We start from the raw sequence: 24897 nt of genomic DNA, 5'->3' as shown, positions 1-24897 counted from the left end.
CAGACCTTCCTTTTCAGTTGCATGATAGTTCCTTTGGGGAGTGGTCAGTTTGTGCGAAAAGTAACCAACTACTTTCTCACGCTCGGGATACTCCTGCACCAGAACAGCAGCGACTGCTACGTCACTAGCGTCTGTCTGAAGATTGAATTCTTTGGAGAAGTCTGGTGGGACTAAAACTGGAGGAGTGACTAGAAGTTCCTTAATTTTAAGGAGCGCGAGTTCTGCCTCGGAGTTCCAAACTAAGCTCTTGGTTTTCGTTTTGAGCAGATCGGTCAAGGGAGCAGTGACCTCACTGAACCGATCAATGAAACGGCGGTAATAACCGCACATCCCGAGGAAACGACGAAGTTTCGTCACGGTAACCGGTCTCTCGTAGTCGAGAATCGGCTGAATTTTGTCAGGATTGACCTTGAGTCCGTCCCGATTCAACAAATAACCAAGAAACTTTAGTTCGGGGACTCCAAAACGGGATTTTTCCAAATTGATGGTTAGATTGGCTCTTGCTAGACAATCGGCCACTGCTTTGAGCAACTGTATGTGATGCTCGAACGTTTCGCTTACCACGATGATGTCATCTAGGTAGACGAAAACGTAAGGTTCCCATTTACCTCGTCCTAGAACCTGGTCCATCAGTCGCGCCAGAGTAGCGGGGCTGTTGACGAGACCAAATGGTAGACGGGTAAATTGGAACATACCCCTGCCGGGAACACTGAAAGCGGTATATTTGCGACTATCCTTAGCCAGGGGTACCTGGAGAAAGGCCTCCTTCAAGTCAATGGCAGACAGGTACTTCGCCTTGGGTAAGCCGCCCAATATTCGCCCAGGGTGGGGCAGAGGGTATGCATCTCGTACAGTACGCTCATTGAGAGGCCTAGCGTCTAGACAAAGGCGAATTGAGTCGTCTGGTTTCGTGACCGCCACAATATTAAGCGACCAATCTGAATCAGACTCCTCGATAATTCCCATAGACCGCCATCGGTCAACTTCTTCCCAGACCTTAGACAGTTTCTTTGGGCTCATATGATAAGGATATCGGCAAACGGGTGCCGCCCCTTGGAATTCATCTTTGATGACAATCCTGTGCTCTGTGAATGAGGTTGGGCTTAGCTTTCCGGGCTCTACTGCCTGGAAACACTTCTTTACTTCTTCTACGCGCACTAACTGTTCCGAAGTGAGTATCGACTCACGCGGTACTTCATCTTCTTCATCGTCTTCTGATTCCTGACCAGAGCACAGTTTTGTATCTCAGGAGAAATCCCAAAGGCGCGCCAAAAGTCCATACCTAGAATGGAGTTGACGGTCAGATGCTCTACTACAAGAGTGCATAGGACCTTTGTCAAATTTTGAAAGGTATACGGGAGATACGCTTGTCCAATGATTGGTAAGGTTTGACCATTTGCAGAATGTAGTTCGAATGGTCGTTCCAAACTTTTCAAGGGACTTTTTGAAAACTTTTGGTATAGCTTTTTAGTCATAATCGTGGCGTTACTACCACTGTCGAGCAAGGCTTTGAAGGATTTGCCGTACACTGCGACAATTGCAAATGGACGGTTGTCGAACGGGTCGCCAAGGACGATGGTTTCGACAGACAACGAATTATCATAGTCCTCATCACGAGCCGGTCGAAAACTGTCGTAAATCTGGGGATGGATTGTTAGTTGTTCTTTGGAGCGCTGCTTTACTGCCAACTGCGCATCTGCCGGCGCTGGAGAGCCTTCATTTTGAGCGTAGCATCAAGTTCAGGATGTACGAAATTTACCTTGAGCTCGCAAACAAGATGGTTCCAGTTAAACAACCGGTTTTGCGCACGCATAGCCTGATACCAGGTCAAAGCATTGCCAGTGAACAGATGCATCGCAGAATTGAAAAGTTCTTCTTCGCACATTTGTTCACACGCAGCGTAATTTGCTACGGTGTCCAAAAACTCATTAAGTCCAGTTCCTTCATCAGTTCCAGCATACTTCCGAATCTTCCAATCAACGACGCGTTGCGGGTTTCGCGAGTAATTCCTGGGGGCCACCATCGATCCGTTTCCCGCATGGGTGGATATCGAAAAGTTCGGATATGATGGTCCCGCCAGTTGTTCGGTCAATTCAGGAACGTAAGGCTGGTTCTGAGTTTGGTACGGGGCTGTGAATCCAGTATTCTGTTTCGGTTTCTCGATAGGAAGTGATGGACATAGATTTTGTTGACCCGAGAATCCTCGCTTCAACACAAATTGATCGGGACTGTGCGCCAGTGTTGGGCGAGGAATCTCTGGTGCATCAAATGAATCGGGTACGTCCATCAAACGCAAATCTTCCAGATCGGTCTGCAGATCCTTCTCGGAAGCACTTTCCTTCTGATGTACTAGTGCCCGAAGTTCATTCACGGATTCATGAAGTGAGACAACTTCTTGAACCGTCTTTCTCAAAACTGACGAAATTGTTGTCAGTGAAGCAATCCCGCCCATTAGCGTTTCGGTAGCTTTTGAAAAAGCATCAGACCCCTGAGACGCTAGGGCTTTATTATCGTCGGATTGCTGTCGCAATTGTCGAACCCCGAAATTTCCTGGTTGACCTCCCCTGCCGCATAATTTCGGATAACCTGGAGCCTAGACCCCAAATGAAGCAACCGTGTTCGGTAAATCTCCTTGTTTGGGCACCGGTACTGGAGATCTTCCTTGATTGTTAGTAATTTACCAAGGCAGATCTCCTTTTCTTCACCCACGTCACCCCGGAAATTGCGTACTAATTCCCTCCGAGACGACCGCTCATGCGACAAAATTCCCCGAAGACGCCGCTGCCGCTGGACACCCGAAAGATCCGAATCAGGAGAGATAAAAATGCTTCGAGATAGCAACTCAAAATCCAGCTCATCGAAATGCAAATGATCGACGCGCATGAACACACACGCTTGGTTGAATTTCTCCAACGCCATCATAACTTGCGCTATATTGGAAGAAATCTCCAAGACACAAAGCATGTAAGTACTGACACGGTATTATTTTCGATTTTTCGCCCACTAACGATTCCCTTAAAATTTCAGGAAATCAAGCTGTTCCAAAAATGTCTCAAACCGGATCGAGAATTCAAGGCGATTGGCCACCGCAACCGAATAATAACAACAACCTTCAAAATACTCGTCCGGCAGACCAAACACAAACAACGCAATCCACAAATTCGGACAAAAAAAGAAAATGCAAAAATCAAAAAACAATACCAAAAATGTAAATAAATAAATAATACGACCGCGGAACAATATTGCGGAAGAAACCTCACCACTGTTCTACGAAAATCCTCTATTTAGTAGAAGCACCCCACACTCCGGAAGAAAAAAATATTTTCCAAAATAGGAAAATATTTTTTTCAGTGTGTTTTGCGCTGTGCGCCAAATGTAAGTAGGGGTTTGCCCACTACTCGGGTTCTTGTTTGCCCGGCGAACCCTTCTTTTCAGGACAGCCTAGGTGCTTCTACCAAGACTTTCGGATTTCGTAACACAACAAGAAAAAGCAAACAAATAAATCATAAAATTTACCGACTTTTATTCCCGCTACTCTCTCAACTGCTGCTGCTGCTGGGGATCTGCTACTGCTGGCGGAAAGGCGGGCGGCTTCTTCCGACCGGCCGAAACAGCAACGGCCGAGTTCTCCCTATTTACGTTGGCTGCTCCGGCAGCGGTCCTTAACAATTAGCCAGGGAGGTGAGCTTTGCTCCTTTGTCGGAACCTCCCTAGCGACGGTGGTGACGAATCACCGGATTCTTTGCTCCCCGCAAAGAATCCCGGAAGACACCGCAGTGTTCTTCCCAGGGGGAGCCGCTGTCCACCCTGCTTCGCTCTCCTTGGCTATTAACTGGGAAGGAGAGCAAGGCTCGTTCGGCTTATCCTTCCCAGCGAGGGCGGAATGGTGCGTCTGGATCCTTTACGGTTAGCCGGGGAAGCGAAAGCTCCTTGATAGTTAGCTTCCCCCGACGGCGATCCAGCACCACACTTTCTTTAGCACCCGGACCACGGGCCGGCACTTTCGACGGGAATCTACCGTCGCATGCCCGCACTAAACTATTTAACAGTGGCTGGAAACTGTCCCGAAAAAAAAACCACAGCAATTTTCTGGACGTCTGATTGTAGCCGTGGTCCGTCACTTTCTGCCTTCACGATGGCCGCCTTTTTCACTCGACCCAAAACAAACACCAAAAAAACAGTACCGCCGCATAACTGTCATCGCTATGTGCAGCATATCCAGCACACTTATTGCAGCAAGAGGAGAGCGGTGGCCTACCTAAGCCCTATGTTAACTATGTACAATTGTCAAACAAAAATTACTACACCTATCTGAACGCACAAAACCGTTCACAAACGCGAAACTATATAAAAATTTACAAGAAATAGTGAACGATATCGAAACAGCGGTGAGCATAAATTTTCGTAAACAATACACTCTACGGAGAGAGTATGCACGAAAGGGTATATTTCCACCCAGTGCTAAATTGTTACCCTGACGGGTTACAAGTTTTCAGTAGCAGTTTGATCACTCGCCTTTTGAACGTGCGGAGTCCAGGTTGGTGGGAAGTGCGCAATAATTAAGGTAGCTTTTATTTTTTGGTCGATTTTCGATTTTTTCGTAGATTTTCAAAATCAAAGTCCGATTATTGCTAAAACAACGATTAACATGTTTATAGATGTTTATGTTTATTACCTTCACCAACAAGCCCCTTGGCCCCAATGGTGGTTGCTTAAACTAATTACATTTTAAAATTGACAACATTTTCGCTTTTATAGCATTCCGCGTCCGGTTGAAGTCGAAGGCCGTCGCCACACTATTAAAAATTCGTTGGAGTCCGGTTACAGCGCTCTGGCAACCATAGTTGGTTCTCCTGAACGGAACTCGCAGAAGGGAGTTATTACGTAGAGCTCGAACGCGGGCTTGAAGATCCAGACGTCCGAGGATTGTAGGGCAATCCACTCTGGCAGAGAGTAAGTCCGAGACGAACAGGGCTCGAGAGCAGTCCCTCCGAATGCTGAGTGTATCGAGGTGTATAAGCTGGCAACGGTTTTCATAGCTCGGCAGCTGAAATCTGTTTCGCCATGGGAGATGACGAAGGGCGAAGCGTATGAACCTGCGTTGGACAGCCTCGATTCTGTCAATCCCGTTCTGGTAGTACGGATTCCAAACAGCTGAACAATATTCTAACGTTGAGCGGACCAACGCGCAGTAAAGCGATTTAAGACAATATACGTCCCTGAAGTTTTTCGCTATTCGGAAGATGAACCCAAGCTGTCGTGATGCCTTATCCACGATGTATGACGTATGTGGTTTGAATGTTAATGCCGAATCCATGATGACTCCGAGATCTTTGATGTGAGAGTGTCTTGGAATGCTCGAGCCGAAGAAATGGTAGTTAAACTGAGTCGGTTGGCGTTTCCGCGTGAACGTAACGATTGAGCATTTGCTCGGATTTAAAACCATTCTGTTTTGATCACACCACGTGCTGAAGCTGTCCAGATCCCTCTGAAGAAGCTCGGCATCGGTTTTATCCCGTATTTGTTGAAAAATTTTCATGTCGTCGGCAAAAGAAAGGCGGGGTCCTTGTAATGTGAAATTGACGTCATTAAAGTAGAGGAGGAATATTACTGGACCGAGATGGCTTCCTTGTGGTATGCCGGATGTAGCGAAGAATGGTGCAGATAGACAGTCCTTAATGCTGATTTGGAGTTGCCTTCCATCGAGGTAGGAACGATGTTATTGTAAAATAATAATAATAAGCAGTTTGCAAAAAGCTCTTGTAGCCTGGGCAATGATGTGAAGAAGAAAAACTGTGCAAAATTCAAAACGATTGGTCCAAGAAATTTTGAGATATGATTTACACCGGATTTCGTCGAGATCGTGAAGATTCACTGTCTGCATCCAGTATCAGATTGAATTTGTAAATTTATAATGCTCAATTCATTATCAGACAGATCGCAGACTATAGGAAGTAACTAATTGTAATTTTTATTAATTAATATTACTGGATTTTTGGTATTTCAGGTTTGATTAGGTAATCGTGCTCATAATTTGGATTACTACATCCTCTCTTCGGCTTTCTTCTGGATAAATATGGCTCTCTTTGCTCGCAATAAAAATGGCAATAAATAAGCCAGTTTATCAGGTAGTAAAGACAAGCACTGACGAACTACACTGATAAAATAAAGTACTAATTATTACATTTTCAATAAAAGTGGAATAACCCATTTACTGGGTAAAGAGTCCGTACCCATAAATGAATACAGATCTTGTATGTCAACCTGGGTATGTTTTACCCATTATTTTTCGTAGAATTGTTACTACAAAATGCGTAAAAAAATCCATTCATGAAAATCGCGCCAGAATGAAAAATATTGCCAATAGAATTATTTCTAAATTAAAAAAAAAACATAAATTAACATTCATTTTACAATATTGTCTCCTTAACTACTTAACAAAATAAAATCGCCAACTGGATATATTTTTGATGGCTGGATCTTTTCGATGCTCTAAAAATGCCGAGCTGGCGCATATTTGCAACATCCTCAGTAGTTTAAACAGCCGTTGTTTTATGAGCGTTGCCGAAATGTTCCGTTTCAGCCACGGATTCAGATGCAGGCCGATAATTTGGAGGCTCCGCTATAAACCTTAGTTTGCAGGTTAACTCGCTTAAAATAATTCCAAATGATTTTTCACTCATTATTAAGATTAAAATGTAAATGGACATTACCTCATCGAGTAGTTGTGAAATGGATAAAAAGCACTCATTGTTAGTAGCAAAAAATACCCATTTTTTGACAGCTCGAATAATTTCCGAAAATGGGCAATTTGAATACAATGGGTAAAGTTTTTTTTACCGTGTATATTTATCCGAATTACACAGAAAACTTGCATTTCCTAGCAGTAGATAATCTTAAATCTGCGCATCCTACTTCCTCCAACGAAAAACGAAAGAGAGGGAGTCCAAATGTACCCAAAATTAATGAGATGTTCCCCAAAGCCGACTAAACTTCATCCCATTAATTTTGAGTAAAAAAATTATTTCCTCTTCCTTGTTTTCCGGCCGTGAAATAAGGACAGCAAATTCAAATTAACTACTGGTAGGTAATAGATTTTAAGTGTGTAACTGCTATGAACTGTGTTTATCCAGTAACGGTTTGTCCGAAATTTCCTTTCAAAGAGAATTTTGACAGTTCTCTTTTAACCCGTAATCATATGTTTGTCGAGAAATAACTATCATGGCACCAATTACAACCACTCGTTTAACTCGACGAGCGCCTATTCAAACTGAATAATACATGCATATGCTAGGGGGAAATCACTCTAAACTTTGGACTAAAATAAATTAGTGAACTTTTTTGTTCCCAAAATAATCCCGACTAGTTTTAGCTAATCTTATTAAGTTTTACTGTTCTTGAATAATCCTAGTTTTCAATAGTCTTGGTTTAGATAGCAGCTGTCACGTCACCACTGTCACTGTTTTGTTTATTTTGGTTTAATATTCCGTTTGGCGATCTGATTGATATTCCGGTTGATGACGAATCACAGAAGCACCGTGGATTTGCGTTTATTGAGTTCGAGAGTGCCGACGATGCTGCCGCCGCTGTCGACAATATGAACAATTCAGGACTGTGCGGCCGAACGATACAGGTGAACGTACCAAAACCACAGCGGATTAAGAGGGTAGCAACAAGCCGGTTTGGGCGGAGGACGCCTGGTTGCAGCATGCTGGTGCAACACTACAGAATCAAGAGAACGGGAAAGATGATGCGGTTGAAGCCACTCAGCCGGCAAAAGAGAAAAATGAAATCCTCAGATGTACTTCGTTATTCGAGTAGGGAGCAATGGCGTGGGAAGGATTATAATATCCCTCAGAGCAGATATTGTACCGAAGACGGCTGAAAATTGTCGAGCATTGTGTGCTGGAGAGCAAGGTTTTGGCTATGAGGGCTATGTGCATCTAAAAATGCCAATTTTTCGTTTTAGATGGCCAAGGTGGAGATTTTACTGCAAACAATGGAACGGATGGAAAATCTATATACGGGAGAAAGCTTGCCGATGAAAATTTTAATTCAAAACTGGGTTTGGAGAACTGTCGATGGCTAATTCCGGCCCTAACACTTGGTTTTCTTTCTGAATATTTCAACCCGGTTCTCTTGACGAATAACGCCCGATTCTCTTTTTGAATAATTCCCCAGACGTTGTCCTGATTGACAATATAGTAAATTCTACTTAAAGGACGGTACGTATCGGAACTGAAGTATTTTTTACCGCTGGTTGGATCTACAATGTAGAAATCGTTGTTCGCTCGTATAAGGACAAAAGTTCTATCGCCTGTTAGTAAACTGTGTCCTAAGATAAGATACACATCGTATTTCAAAATGATGTAAAAACAAACTAATAAAACATCTAAATCCTTCGGTGAAGCGCATATCCTGAAAAAAAGCTTGACTTCATAAATATTGTCTATCGTTGGAACCGATTAAAAATTACTCGGTTAGTGGACCAAATTCCGCCAAGTTGTGAACATGCGTCCGTGTTGTAGTGAACAGTAGAGTGGGACATGGTTGTATGAAAAAAATAAAATTTCGCTCCGAGTAACTTTTTGGGTCCCATTTAGCTCCCGGAACAACTCTGCAAATTCTTAGTTCGGTCGGTGAAACTATATTTTTGCGCCCACGGTTTAAAGTTTACATAGGATTTCGTATGGGGAAATTTACTTTTGCAAAATAATTCTTCCAAGAGTCGCCCGTTATCTCCTAAAAATAAATAGATGACTTATTATTTTAGGAAATTTGTCAGGGAAACAAAATCTAGAAGACCACGAAACGATCTGATGCTTGTGGAAAAAGTTATTAAGCAAAAACCGATTGATGCCCTGAGGATTAATGAAAATTTCACTTTTCATAGCATCACTGCTGCTGACGGTCGAATAATATACAAATTTTTTAACTTTCTCTTATTATGTACAAAAGAAGCCTCAATTTATCCCCCAAAACCCTTGCGAAGTGGCCAAACAGCATAAATAAATGATTTAACCACATTAAGAGAAGATCAAAACAAAATTGCATATAATTGGACAGCCAACAGCAGTGGTGCTAGAAAAAATGAATATTTTATCAGTCATCAGAGCATCGATCGGTTTCTGCTTAATAACTTTTTGCTCAAGCGTCAGATCGTTTCGTGGTTTTCGAGACTCTGTTTCTTTGTTAAATTTCCCATAAAAGCCACATAACAATTTATTTTTAGGAAGCAACGGGCGACTTCCGGAGGAATTATTTTGTGAAAGTTAGTTTTTCCATACAAAATCCCATGTAAACTTTAAACAGTGGGCGCAAAAATATAGTTTCAAGGATCGAGCTAAGAATTTGCACAGTTGTTCTAGGACCCAAATGGTACCTGAAAAGTTGTTCGGAGCTGGATTCCATTTTTTGTCCCACCCTAGTGAACAGGCATTAGGGAAACATCGCCTTATCATTCGCTCCACGTTTTGATCGATCACAAAGGGAACGTTGATCGGACGAAGCAGCCTTGTAACGCAGATCCTTTTGCCACTAAGCAACGTTGCTAGCGGTAGCATCGCCCTCGTAGGAACCTCACTGCGGTACTTCTCGAACCACAGATAAATACGCGCCATAGTCTGCTGCAACTCCATACACTCCAGTCCATTGGTGTCGAATTTGGGAATCTCCTTATTCGGTTTCAGGCTTATAGACAAGGAGATGTGAGTTAACTCTCGCATATCCAGCAGATTAGATCCGGTTAGCATAGAGGTGTATTCAGGTGATTCGTCGTTGTTGCGCGTGTATCCGTAGAAGCAGTGGGGTTTTGATTTCGAATGTTCCCTCAATCTAGGTGGACAGATACATGCACATATACTTGTGAGAAATTGAACAGCTATCAGTGTGAGAGCATATCTTAAATAATAATAGGATTTGACGCGCACTTGCTCTACTATCAGGATGTTCTAATAATTTCACTCCATCGAAAAAATTCTGGTAGGCTCACAATGGGTTACGCTTGAGCCTCATTAGAATAGCTTACTGAATTGCTCTCGTTGAGAAATTGCCATGTTAATCGCCAACAATGGCGAGAAGGAATGTTTGATCCCCCACGATACGGTTAGTGGTATGCGAAGAATTCTACTATCCGTTTCACCACTACCGCTCGTTCCGGGGGTGGAGATGCACATGCAACACCCGGAAGATCGTCAGGAATGCTTGGACAGCAAAGTCAAACAGTATGACGCTAATTATGAAAAGTTTCAATTCATAGTGGCGAGTAGTGGTAAGTTGGGTGGTTTCTTTCCCTAAAATTTTCTTTTAATAATCTCTTCTCGTTAGATTGCCATCCGACGTTAGCAGCCGAAACTGATATCGATACTGAGATGGCAAAAGAAGCACAACCTGCTCGTAGTAACAAGAATGAAACGGAAATCAATCGCCTGTTCGGCACTCAACAAAAGACCACCCAACCTTGCTAGTAAGTGCTCTTATCCATTACACTTACCGGAAAGAGAACGACCGCTGAAATTCAACCAACGGCTATAGATAATAATAATTGAATATTGATCCAATTTTTCTCACCACCTTCAGACGAACACCTCGGAAAAGCGTGGCGATGTCGAGTCCGGTGATGGAACAACGGCAAAACCCTTCAAAACAATCCTGCAAGCCATGAAGCACGCCGGCAAGGAACCTTACCCAACAATTTACGCGGACGCTGAGGATGCAAATTCGAATCACCTTACGAACTGGCAGCCAAATCTCAGCTCAAGAAAATTCAAAAGCTCTGGGTTCTCGATGGCTTCAAAAACGTCAGTAAGCAGAAGCGTGAAGAGAATAATGCCAAGAAGCGAGTACAGAACCTGCAGGAACCGAAAAAAGATCATTATCAGTGAAGATGCAACTTGTTGTATTCACTGGTAAAGACGGCAGGTTAAAGGATTGATGATTATAACAATTCGCGATGGAGCCGGTTTCTTGCAAAGCGTTCTCAGCGATACCTTGTGTTAGACACAACGCGTTGATTCTATCATCCGAGTCCTCGGTTGGACTATTCGGTACGTTGAAAAAGGTTCCAGAGGGTAAGTCTGCTCCCGGTAGACATGAACTGCACGTTGATGATTGGGAGCTGATCGGATTAGCCCTGATCGGTGGGACGGACTCTATTTTGAACGATGATGCTAATCCTGATGTGCAGCTCGATAACAGACACATTATGATTCGAGGCGAAATTTCTTCTAAGATTCTCAAGATGAGAGATGTCATTAAAATGGCATTTAGGGAGCATTAGCATGAACGTGGCTACACGGAGGTAACGCCACCGACGCTGGTGCAAACACAAGTTGAAGGAGGGTCGAATCTTTTAAACTGGACTATTTTAGGTAAATAGAAATTTTTCGCATTAGAAGTATTTGCTCAAACAATAAATACATTTTAGGAAGCATTCCTGACGCAAAGCTCACAACTATATTTGGAAACCTGTTTGCCGGCATTAGGCGATGTCTATTGTATTTCTCAAATTTACCGTGCAGTGCAGAGTCGTACTCGCCGTCATTTAGCAGAATACAGTTACATTGAGGGTGAATGTCCCTTCATTACTTTCAAAGAGCTACTTGATCGGCTGGAAGATTTGATAGTAGATGTTGTCGATCGAGTATTGAAATCTCCGTGAGATCTTCTAGTGAAGGAACTTAACCCGAATTTTATGCCACCGAAGAGACCCTTCCATCGCATGACCTATGTCGATGCTATTAACTGGCTAAAGGAGAACATTGTCACCAAGGATGATAGATTAACCGAAAGCGTTGACGTTTTGTTACCAAATGTAGGAGAAATTGTGGGAGGTTCGATGAGGTCCTGGGACCAAGTAGAGTTCATGGAGGGACACAAGCGCGAAGGAATCGATCCGGAACCTTACTACTGGTACATACATCGATCAACGAGTGTATGGCTCACAACCGCACGGGGGATAAGGGTTGGGATGATTCATGTGCTGGCTGATCAACAGGTACCACATTCGTGAGGTTTGTCTATACTCCAGGTTCTTGGAGAGATACACACCCTAGGCAATGTCTGCATTTAAACTTGCAAGCATTTGGAACCTCAGAAATGATCCAGCTATTCTATTTCCTAATCGTTGCTCTAAACAGCATTTCTAAACAGCTACAATTTGACACATTTATTTTAAGAAAATGACATTATCATTCTATATCAATATATTTGTATTACATCTAATAAATCAATAAAGAGATGAGGGAATTGTATTAAGCACCTAAAAGCTCGTTGACTTGAACACGTATTTTGAGTTGCAGACAATTTTCTTCTTATCATATATCCTTCGGGGTCGTTCCCATTGACCAAAGTACGGCGCTCTCTGATTGAATTTGAACTTCCTGGCTAGAGTAAGTGTTCGAAGTGTTTACCAAACTCCATCACCCGGTTGTCGAGGTTCCAGAGCAATACACTAGTGCTACATACGGCACGTTGTTCAATTGGAACAAGCGAAACCGGATACGTTCGTGTACCAACCGAGGGGGAATTTGAATTAAGTGGGTTTCCACCGGTAGCAACTAACTGAGAGTTACTGGATCGCAAGAATACAAATGCATTCGGTAGAATGTCACGGGCCAGGAACAAAGTATTAATGTTGGACATGATTTGGCCCAACCGGCCAGAACTTTCACACAACAGAATTCGACTTATTTCGCTATCGTAACCGGTGCTTTGAAATTTTGTAAAATCTGTAGCATACATATCGGGTGTTTCGATTATCTGTAAAATAGTCATCAGTTACGAATGATTTTTTTTTTATGAATTAGTAATGTTCTTATCTTGCAATTCAACCGCATTACGTACGACATGAGTTCATAGGTGCAGGAATCGAAATCCCCCGTCACCAGATCGGGTGACTTTAATTGTTCTTCTGTGCCAATATTTTCCTTAACAAAGTCCACCCATCGATTCGTACCCCCGTCGACGGTAATGCGGATTTTTGCTGGAATTTGACCAGCTCAAATAACTGCAGCAGAAACGATAATTAAATTAATCCACTCTATTATTAAATCACTCTAAACTTTGGATTAAAATAAATTAGTGAACTTTTTTGTTCCCAATATAATCCCGACTAGTTTTAGCTAATCTTGTTAAGTTTTGCTGTTCTCGGATAATCCCACCTAGTTTTCAATAGTCTTGGTTTAGATAGCAGCTGTCACTTAAAATATTCTGATGCCAAAATATCTCACTAAACTATTTTAATCTCGGTTAAACTTTTCTAATCCCGTCAAATCTTGTTTGGTAGGGGTCGGACTTAGACCAAGTTTAGAGTGATTTCCCCCTAGTGCATATGTAATACATATTATGTATACCAATTTATTTTCTTTTGTGCATTTAATATTATGTCACTACAAAGTGCTGTACATCATCGGCCAACTTTCAATTATCCAACACGTTAAAGTTCTAAGTTCAGAAACATATCGGCTACAAGTTGACAAAAATTGTACTCGCCCGCTATAGAACGAGACATTTGACGAAGAAAAGCTATATTACTGCACGAAAATATCGGAAAGAAAAACAATTCACCATGTTGTCTATTTTACTCATTTTCTTTAACTTGAATTTGTTGTTTTTTAACATTGACGTGTAACGCAGATCAGAACGCAGCCATATAAATGACAGCATCGTTTGATTAAAGCTTACCAAATCTAGAGACAATTTAGAATAGGACGTAAGTAACAATGAGAGATTCTCTTTGGGGTCTTTCTCTTCTGTTTAATACTAGGCCATTTCAACATTTACTACTCTACTCTTTGCATAATATTCTAGTAAAAACCGTCGGGTTTCGATATGTACTGGAAAATTAGTGCAAAGTGTTGTAATGACGTCGTAATAAACGGAAGAGAAAGTAAATAAAGGGAAGCTTTCAATGTTACTTACGTCCTATTGAAAATTTTCTCTAGAAATATTTTAGGCCGGTTTAAAAGTTAGTCCGGTTGGTACGGCTTTGTGCTTACGGATATAAGTTAACGCCAGGAAGCATACACTAAGCTTGTCGCAGGGCTCATTCGCGAAAGCAGCTGTGCGGCACTCAATTGACTCCCGTCCATTTTAAGTCGGAAAGCCTCTCATTCTCTCAAGATTTTCTAAGAATGATGTTTGGATGTGAGTGAATCAGATTGGAATATTATTGTTTTGGTTTGCGAGCCACTCGATGAGTTTAATCTTGATTCAATCATCATATTCTATCATTGAATCGTTCAATTTGGCCTCTATCATTTGTAGAGGTAACAGGTACATGGAAAGGATTATGGTTAGGAGTGCAAAGGTTAAATAGCTCTGGAGGTAGGATTTTGAATTTTTACATACACATGCTTATCGTTTACCGGCTAGCGTGACCTACCAGTTACTGACTTTATTTCTTCTTTATCATGTTGAAGTATTTTTTACCATTTGTGTGTTTATTAATCTATCTGTCTTTGTGCAGTTAAAATACTATCGTTACACTGGAACTGGAAAATCCAACCAGCGACAATTTTTTTCTCTCTTCTTCAATGCTAATTCACGACATCGAGAGTAGTGTGCATTATAGCGCACCATTATACGAAAATTGCGGACTACTTCCGACGTGATTCCACTGTTCAAAACAGAGAAAATACGATTGTGGCTGGTTGCATTTTCGAGTTTCCAACTGCAACCACAATACTAAACAATGGTTTTAAATATCATGAAAATCAAGGTTATACTATCCAAACATATTGTACAAGGCGCTATAATTATCAAGGGTTAAATTAAAAAAAAAATAAATGCATCAAAACATCCAAAATCATCCCAACCTTTAAGTACTCTTTAATCCTAGTCAAACCAGCCACAACCAGTTTTAAGTGAAACAACCGATAATGAGTCGCGATCGGTTGTTTCATTTGATCCGAATTTCTGATAGAACGTAAACCAGCTCAAATTCTAGATGGGCTTTACTGGAACGCAACCATCTTCTTCGGCAACTACCGATCGATCCAACCCCATGTAGGATGGTTATACGCGATTGAAGAGTTTAAGCAGCAAGTCGAAAGATGTCATAGTAAAATCCTAGAGGACGAATAACTTTTGAAATTATATTTTTGGTGCGGGTTTAGCGAGTAGTTGCCAGCAATATATGTCTGACGTCAATAAAAATCCAAAATCGATGCCATCTACTGAGAAAATCTTTTTGGCCCCACCATGTATTTTTGAACAGGCTTTAGAATAGATGCCGGAAATTACTGAAATCTGTACTGATATAATGATTATAACTATTTATTTAGTAATATCTATCTGTCTATCTTTGTACAATCTAATAAGTCAAAAAGCTTGCGATTCCATTATTTTCAATTTATTGCTATATTGTGTAAGAGATCATATATTTCCGTGCAAAAAACATAGTTCTTTTGACTGATTTTTCAGTTGTGAAATGAAAAGATTTTCTTCCATATTTTAAAATTTACAGTAAATATTTTCTTGCAGAATTTCAATTTGATAATGTACCTGCTTCTATTAATTATTGCCGAAAATAAAAAAAAAAAACTTACTATGTATTTACCAGATTTAGCATTTCCGATAAAGCACAACAACGAAACGTCAAATTTCTGACAGCCATGAAAATGCCATGACTGAGAAACAGTTCGTTTCTAATTCGGCCAGCAGTTCTAATTGCACTGTGTCTCACTGAGTCTGTCCAGCAAATGAATGTTTTGGAGGATCAGGTTTCCTGGGTGAGCACCCCACCATGTTCCGGTTATTGTACGGAGAAAGTTGATCCTTTGTTGGCACTTCTGTTTCAGATAGCTAATGTGACATCCCCAGGTTCCTTTAGAGTCGAACCAGACCCCGAGATATTTGAAAGCAGAAACCTGAGCAATAGTTTCACCCATTAATTGAAGCTGTAGTTGCGCTGGTTCACGCTTCCTTGAAAATACGACTAGCTCAGTTTTCTCCGTGGAAAACTTGATACTCAGCTGGAGGGCCCAAGCAGACAAATTGTCCAAGGTACCTTGCAATGGTCCTTGCAGATCGACGGCTTTGGGACCTGTAATAGAGAACACACCGTCATCTGCAAGCTGCTTTAGCGTGCAGCAATTGACAAGACATTCGTCAATGTCATTCCCATAAAAGTTATAGAGAAAGGGACTTAGACATGAGCTCTGGGGAAGACCCATGTAGCTAATTCGTGATGTCGATAAATCACCATGCGAAAAATGCATATATTTTTCATACAGCAAGTTTAGCAAAAAGTTGTTTAGAGTCGGTAAAAGAACAATCTGGTGCAGCTTCTCAGAAAGAACTTTGATAGAAACTGATTCAAAAGACCCCTTTATATCTAGGAAAACTGATGCCATCTGCTCTTTGCTAGCATAAGCCATTTGAATTTCGGTTGAGAGCAACGCAAGACAGTCGTTCGTGCCTTTGCCTTTGCGGAAACCAAAATGTGTATCTGACAGTAAGCCATTTGCTTCAACACAACCCAAGTAACCATAAGCATTAAGCCATTGTACTATATTGGCTATATATTTGAACTGATGTTGCATTGAAATTCCATTACAGCATTAACAATGCAATGAAGGTCTATATTAGCATCAATAATGCATAACTGCACAGCCGACATATAGCATTATCGCTTGCTCTATATGCGTATATAAAGCTGATGTAACGCGTACATGCTTCAAGGATCTTTAAAGCATGTAAGCTTTACAAGTGCATTTAGTGCGATTATAGAGCAAATAAAAATCTGATATAATGCTATTGTAATGATGTGGGTTTATTTGTTATGCAACTCTTCTTGAAGATTACATTCGGCATATTTCATTTCAATCAAACATGTGCAATATAGTCTAGGGAGCAACCGCAGCGCACTTACCGTGAAAGACGGGGAAAGGTACCTCAGTTTGAGACTGACTAAAGGTAATTTTCGTAAAACATTCATATTATGTGAGAACGAAAACCCATTAAGGATATTCATTACAATGCATTAGAAGAGAGACAATTACAGTTTTAACCAGAAAATCTTACTTTAAAATTTTTCCTATTTGCTCATCATACCGGAAGAAAACATAAGAAATGGTTTCAAAACCATGGCGGACAATGACAGCCAACTAAAACTTTTTAATAGCATTAGTATTGCCAATATAAGGCTTTCAAAATTGACATTCGTGCAATGGTGCTATATAATAGCATTAGTACTGCAGAAACGAGCTGTCAATCTCTGCACAGTAATAGCATTATATTTCGCCTTTTCTGGCATAATATCAGCATTATATCAGTATTTAGGGCTTCACGGCTCTTTAAAACAGCTTTATATGTGGATCTAAAGCAGATATTGGGCTACGTTATAATGCTTATTGGTTACTTGGGAATTGTCGAGGCGAAACAAGATCACTTTCTCGAACAACTTTCGGATACAGGACAGCATTGCATTCGGTCGATACGAGTTGTGGTCGGAGGCTGGATTTCCTGGTTTTTGAATGGCGATGACGTTCACTTGCCTCCAGTCATGAGGGACAATATTACCCTCAAGAAACTTGTTAAATAAATTCAACAAGCGTCTCTTGGCAGAGTCTGGCAGATTCTTGAGCAAGTTAAATTTGATTCTGTCTGGCCCTGGGGCTTTATTGTTACATGACAAGAGAGCAAGTTAGAGCTCCACCATCGAAAACGGTGTTTCGTTCGCGTTATCGTGAGGGGATGTGGCGCGATAGATCTTCTGTGCCGGGGCGGAATCCGGACGAACCTTCTTGTAAAAATCGAATATCCAACGGTTTGAATATTTGACGCTCTCGTTAGTACTGTTTCGGTTTTGCGTGTCATTTCCCCCGTATTCAAAATGGTCATATTAAAGTTGTCGCAAAGTTCATGGAGTAGGGTGGATCGATTATTGTCATGAAAGCAACCCCATGTAATTCTGTGGGAGTTGAAGTCACCTAAAACTAGCCTCAGTGCGGGGAGAAGTTCGGCAATAACGCAAAGCCGTCGTTGGCTAACTGATGCTATAGGGGGGATGTAGGTGGAAGCAATGCAATTATTTATTTATTTATTCATTTATTTTTATTTATTTATTTATTTCAAGTTTTAATCAGATGTATGCAGGTTAAAATACCTGGTGTCGAGGGGAGGTCGATTCGGTTGAAAGAATAGCACTTTTTGATCCCCAAAAGCACTCCGTAAGAGTCTTCTCGATCCAAGCGAATAATATTAAAATCATGGAAGTGTAGGTCTATTTCTGAAGTAAGCCATGTTTCGCATAATGCAAAAGCATCGCATTTCAAGTTATTTAGTAAGAATTCGGTCCACAATCTCAGAGAAATTTTTTTAGCCAGCGCTGTTTCCTTTCTCTGGCTGAGATATGGGAACACTTGGGGTTTTAATGTTCCTGGAAGTGCTTGAAACTCCTTTTCTGAGCTCAGGTTACTGAGACCGGGAGCGACTTGCTTCGGTTTTGCACCAGTACTTCCTTGAGTAGTTAAACGCCAAAAAATAATGAAATTTAAACGACATGTAAATCAATACGAATGTAAACATACAACGATTGAATTAAAAAAATTGATTGAAAATTACGTTAAAATCAATTAGAGCATCAAACAGCATACAATTTTACACTTTCATTCGTGTAATATTACATGTCATTCATTTTACAGCAGTATTCGAGTAAAAATACATAAGAAGCGCATTGGTTTTCCGTTTAAAGAAACTGTAATTTTCAATCCACGAGTAACATTATAATAAAATTCGTTGAAGAAAGCACGACAAGTCGTGTGTGTTTCATAACCCTCCGAGCTCTCGATCGAAGCAGTTCGTTTTCTGGTGCCGTGCATAAAGTGAATAAGAATAAATATTGTCAGTGAAGGTCAACCATTGTTTGAGGCAGTCTTTGTTCGCTGGTGCCCAGGCTGGTGAAGTGAATACCAGAATAGCCGGAATCGCCGCTATATAAGCTAAGTATTTTTATTTTATTTCCCTTTCCCCGATCGGTCTCTACTTCTTCCCTTTCCCCTGAATATAAATTTCATCTCTCGTTTACACCACGTGTTATCATCGTGCCTAAATGGCCGAGGGCGAAGTAACATTGGATGGGAATGATATTCCCATGGATATACCGGATAAACCCGAAATTACTCCCTCCCCTGATTCCCCCAGTCCTCCCCGTATTAAAACATACCCAGCCAGTTCGACTGGACCCTGGGTGGTGTATTTCCGGCCCAACACGAAATCGCCCAATATTCTAGAAACCTCACGGGAGCTGACTGCTAACTACCCGTCCGTAGCTCAGATAACACGTGTTCGAGCTAATAAGATACGCGTTATAGTAAATGACCTCGACCAGGCAAACCAGATTGCTCGCAGCGAGCGTTTTACGAAGCAATTCAAAGTGTATGTGCCTTGTAGAGTTGTGGAGATCGATGCGGCCGTCGCCGAACCGGTCTAAAGTGCGAAGACCTGTCGAAGTACGGGGTTGGCTGCTTTAAGGACCCTTCACTTCAAAAGGTGAAGATTCTGGAATGCAACACGGAAAGCTAGAAATCAGCTCTGCTGCTAATTTATGCTTCTGTTTTTAGATTAGTTGAATTTAACAAGAAAACCTTAAAATTAACTAATAATTTAGTTAAAATTCAATTCACATTTTTCTAAAACTTTTTTTGTTTTCAGGAAAAGCTTTTAGTTAAATGAAATCCGAGACACAAAACAGCAAAAATAAAACTAAAAATATTTTTTGCGCTTTCAACTACGTGTGCGGTTGAAATTAGAAATTAAAATTGAGCATTTAGCTAGATTGCCTTTAAATATAGCTCTATTTTTTCTGAGTTGAAAATGTTTGCTGTAAGAATCCAGCACGTCGGGAAATAAGCATCTTCAGTCGTTTTTACAACTAGAAAAATGGTTGAAAATAAAAAAAAGGTTATTTACAAATGTCAAATGGATATAATTCATTTTCACTGTCAACAGTGAGTAGTTGTTTGTACCAAAAAAGTTGTTTCGATTTTAAATGGTGGTTTTTTGTGTTTGTTAAACTAAAAATGTGTATAACTCAATATTGCATATTGTCGTTAGATGTAATAGTGGTGCTATAAGAAAACACCTAAGGACAATTTCACTTTTAGTCCAGTGATCATAATTCAGAGCAGTTTTAGTAGTAAGTACCAATAAGATAATCGTGACGGAAATTCTTTCGTGAAGCAAATTATTTTGGTGTGCTACCAATATTGTGGTGAATTAACTTACAAGGAAATATTAGTTGTCTAAATATCAAAATGATGGTATCGCCAAAGCATTCCATACTATTTATTTTTTCTAATTCTTTCGAACCGGTATTTCCAATTTTTTTTTACGCAGTGAAGATTCATTGACTTTAAAAATTGATCAATGGTACGTTGCTCCGGACAGTTCCGTGCACTGATTTTATCTTTTCCAGTAGTGCGATAACTGATGTTCCATATTGACACTTCTGCTTGAACCGCAAAAGTTCAACCAGAAGTATATCTATCAAAATTTGTATTTGAACTACGAAAATCTGTCAGCAATATTGCCACAACGTAATGTCATCAAAGGAGCAACAAAACAAGACCCAAAACATGAAATTAAAGTTCAACATAACACCCAGTTTCTTTTGAATGAAGCAGTAATTCTATAGAACGTCATTGAATGCTATCATTTAACATATCCTACTTGCATGCTTTAATATAAAATAAATAACGCAACACGTATTGATACTGTTGAACAACTATCACTTTTTTATTTATACCTGCAATCAAAAAATATACTTTGAAATCCAAATAAAGCAGGATTAGAAGTAACAATTGTATGTATTCTTCAGAATTCAAAGTTTTATAGTAGATCCTAAGAGAATAAATCACAATGTATTTAAATGTAAAGACAGAGAGACACTGCTAATGCTTGCAGATGCACTCAAAGACATTCTTGGATGATCTGACATCCGTTAACTCAACATCGTAGTGAATCTCAAGAATTATGTATAGAACTAAAAATCTATACATTATTTGTCCTGTACTCCAAGATCTAGGAGTACTTAGAACAATATCATTCAACTTAGTATGGATAGGCTTAATGATCTCAAGTCCTGTGCTGGCATTCTTACATGACCTATACAGCCTATAATCGCAAGTCAGTCCCATGTAGATACGGAATCCCATAGAACATGGGACTGACTCGCGATTATGAGCTGTATAATAACCGTTTAAATCAACAATATTTTTAAATTACCTTCATGAAGCTTGAAGAGTATGCACATAACTCTTAAATCTCCAACAGATTAGTTATCACCCTTTTTGATCTGAAGTCATGTGCATCATACAATGTTTGAATAGCCATAAAAACAATTCTCGACAAACATGTCACATGGTCCTAAGTGCAAATGAGAGCCTCTCTTTGTTTACTTTCTCTTTCGATTATTAAGGCGTCATCTTGAAACTTTTCAATATTGTTTCAGGATATATCGAAAAACTCTGATTTCGATTAGCTTATTCTGCTAAGAGTTGAGTAACAAACGTATAAACTGCCGTTATTAGCCAAAGAGAAAGTAAACAAAGACAAACTGTCATTTGCACTTAGGACCATCTGAAATGTTTGGCTAGAATTCATCGGATATCTCCTTCAAATTAGTATTATGCATCAAAATCTATCACAGTGGTTTTCAACCTTTTTCGTTCCCTTTCCGAATATTGATTCTTATCGTATACCCCTTTCTGAAAATTGCATACCATCGTCTGAAAAGAAAAAAATCAATTGGATGAACGCCATACTTTTTCATGTTGAACTCTGTTCCTGAACATTCTCAACCAGTATTTTTATTCTTAACCCACTGAACTAATATGTAGTGGTATCCAGGACAGGAATGTTAGGGTAATACGTTGAGGTTGAAATTTATCCGCTACCCCCAGTTGAAAACCACTGATCTATAAATTACCAAAATACGTGGTAGGGCTTGCATATCCTTGCTCCAGGGAGTTTTTGTTATGAGAGACATGTGTGAATATAAGCACACTTACCTTCCTATTTGATTAGGGAATAATATTGTCATAATAATCAAATTTCAAAACATCCTTTTTCTTTTAAATTCGATGTAACAAAAACTTTTTGCTGGCAAATTTTTTCTGAACCATAATCTGTAGTAGTTATTGTCAATGATTAATTGGTTCATTGTATATAAACTAGTCAGAAGTAGTTTCAGACTGCGGGTAGTCTGTAAACTAGTCAGTTTACGTATTATATTTATACGAGTAGAGATCTTTTCCAAAATATTCTGGTAACTAGATTCTTTGAATATGAAACGTAAACAAAGCGGCATAAAATGTAGCATAGCAATTTTATGTTGAAAAAGATTTATATACTACTATAAATATGATGGGAAAGAATACTGACTTGCGGTTATAGTCTGAAATTACGCCTGCCCAGTTAAGCTCAGCCGGAAATGAACCGGAATTCCGGCTGGTTCCAGTTCGTATTCCGGCTCGTGACACAACCGATTCTAACTATAGAATCGGTTGTGTCACTGGAGCCGGAATGCGAACTAGAATCAGCCAGAATTCCCGTTCATTTCCGGCTGAACTTCACTGGGTGACTATATTGTATACACTGAACCAATTAATTTTCTGTAGATTACGGCTTATAAACAGAATTTGTTCGTGAAAGAAATAAAAGAATTTTACGAAATAAAATTATTATGACTAAAAACTATCCCTTTATCATTGGTCAGGTTAAAACCCGAATAAACAAACACAAACAAAACATATCCTTTAATCAAATAGGTAAGCACGTGGGTAAGTATGCATATGCACGCATGTCCCACCTGACACAAGAGCAGCTTGGATCAAAGTTTTAGACGCATAACCACTGATACCAAATATTTTATAGATTTGATGCATAGTACTAATTTGAAGAAGATATTGAGTTCAATTGATGTTTATGTTCATCCAAAAATTATCTAATGTAGAGAGCTTCAGATCGACAATCATAACAAATAACCTGTTGGAGATTCTAGAGTTCATTGCATGCTCTTAGCTTCATGAAGCTAAGTTGAATATAGTAGTAACTTCAACAGATGCTATAGGTCATCCAAGAACGTTAATCAGCTCAGATCTTAAAATCTTTAAACGTATCATTACTTCTAAATTGAATGATATTGTGAGGTGAATTGCTCTTGCAATTTATTGCATGTAATAAAATATCAACATCATTTTGATATTTTTGGATGACTGGACAAATATTATGATATTGATATTTCATTATGCTCCTTGAGAATTATGACGCTAAATTCATCTTGATGTTGAGTTCAACGGATGTCATAGATCATCTGAGAATGCCTTTGTGTGCAAGTCATTAGACCTACAAGCATTACCAGTGGGTTTTCCGTTGTATAGAGGTAGGGTACATTATCATGGAGCATCATAATACTAAGTTAGAAAAAACTACAAGGGGCAGCCCTATGGGGTTGCACGAGCTGTAGACGTAGGACTATACTACTTAATGTAAAATATTTATTTTCTTAGTATATTTATAGTAATAATAAATCAAATATATTTCTTACGAATGGTTTAATCACAACCAATCAACATCGAGTATTACACATTGAACCAAACCTTTTTGGTTATCAGGTCATTTCATTTGTAGTAGGTGATCGAATCCGATTGAACTTATTTAAGAAGATCTGAAGAAAGAAGACAGAAAACTGTAACCGAACTAAAATCTGGAACTAAATCTTCATGGCATAAAATTAGCTTGTAAAAACTTTTCGATTGTGTTTGGTAAAAAACCCGGACCAGTGAAGAAAAATCAAATTTTAGACAATATAATCACATTGCATGTATAGACCAGAATGCTTGGTCTAGTTATATTTTGCCATTATTGTAACTTTCCTAAAGTACGCATAGAAATATATCGAATGCAGTGGTCTTAATCATATATCGAAACTATAAATATACAAGAATCGAAAACAATTCTATATATGGACAAGATGCGTTTTTGCAACGGTTTTTGAAGTGGCAGTGTATTCATTCATAAATAGGCTTTGTAGTATGTACCTATTAGTAGAATCAAAATACTATAGGCTGACTGGAAATGAATCACGTGAAGGGGAAATGAATTGATCGAACGTAAATAATAAACTTTCGTTGTGCAATTTAGTAACAAATTAGATCTAACTACCTCCACATTCGACTCAAACGTTAAACCCAAGCGCACAAAGCAATGAATCAACGCTGATGATGATGGTTAGAGCGAAATAGACAACTAATACCACGACTCTATGTTAACCGTGTTTGCAAATGGAGCTCGCATGTACAAACTATTTTGTGTACGAATGATTATACATAAAAGTGTGCTGGAAACGAGCACATCACAAAAGATAGCATAGTGTTTGAACGGCAAGCACAGTCGCATTCACTGGGTAGCGTACCTCCACAGGCAGTGTAACGGACTTCTAACTCAGCTACACTAGCTGTGAAAACACACAACGCAGTGACCTGCTTCGTCTGCCGCTCAACAGGCAACTGAGCTGCACTGGCGAAATCCGTCCGTTTAAATAGTCGATGATGACGTCATTCATAGCAGCGTAGCGCGCTAGGTACACAAATCTGTCGTGCTGGACTAGGGAACCGCTATCTTCTGTGTGTAAATGCGCGATATTTTGACTAGGTTGTTCATTATTTAAATTTTTAATGCCATGATATCAAAAATCTTTGGGCTTATCTATTGGAATCTATTCTTAGAAGTATTTCGGGGCGATAAGTGCAAAAAAATTGAAAATTTATCGTGAGATGGCTGAATTATATGCGTTTAAAATTGGACCACTTTTCGTTACATACCATTATTGTAAAATTTGCAACGTGCACCCCTGTATCGAAAACAAAGACGTAGTCCTACGTCAAAAGCATT

General features: G+C 39.8%; 1 protein-coding gene and 1 long non-coding RNA gene across 7 annotated transcripts in view; both read left to right on the top strand.

Annotated features, from left to right (window-relative positions):
- The window catches only part of LOC131683143 (glutamate [NMDA] receptor subunit 1), a 1648542-nt gene that overhangs the window by 229487 nt on the left and 1394158 nt on the right, over nt 1-24897 (top strand). The window lies entirely within an intron of this gene.
- Nucleotides 8828-13637, top strand: LOC131683149 (uncharacterized). Its single transcript, XR_009304401.1, has 3 exons — nt 8828-10465; nt 10579-11369; nt 11426-13637. It is a non-coding gene; the product is annotated as an uncharacterized LOC131683149 (long non-coding RNA).

This window comes from Topomyia yanbarensis, chromosome 2 (assembly GCF_030247195.1).
Source record: "Topomyia yanbarensis strain Yona2022 chromosome 2, ASM3024719v1, whole genome shotgun sequence".
Classification (NCBI taxonomy): domain Eukaryota; kingdom Metazoa; phylum Arthropoda; class Insecta; order Diptera; family Culicidae; genus Topomyia; species Topomyia yanbarensis.
This window is presented reverse-complemented; position numbering and strand designations above follow the sequence as displayed.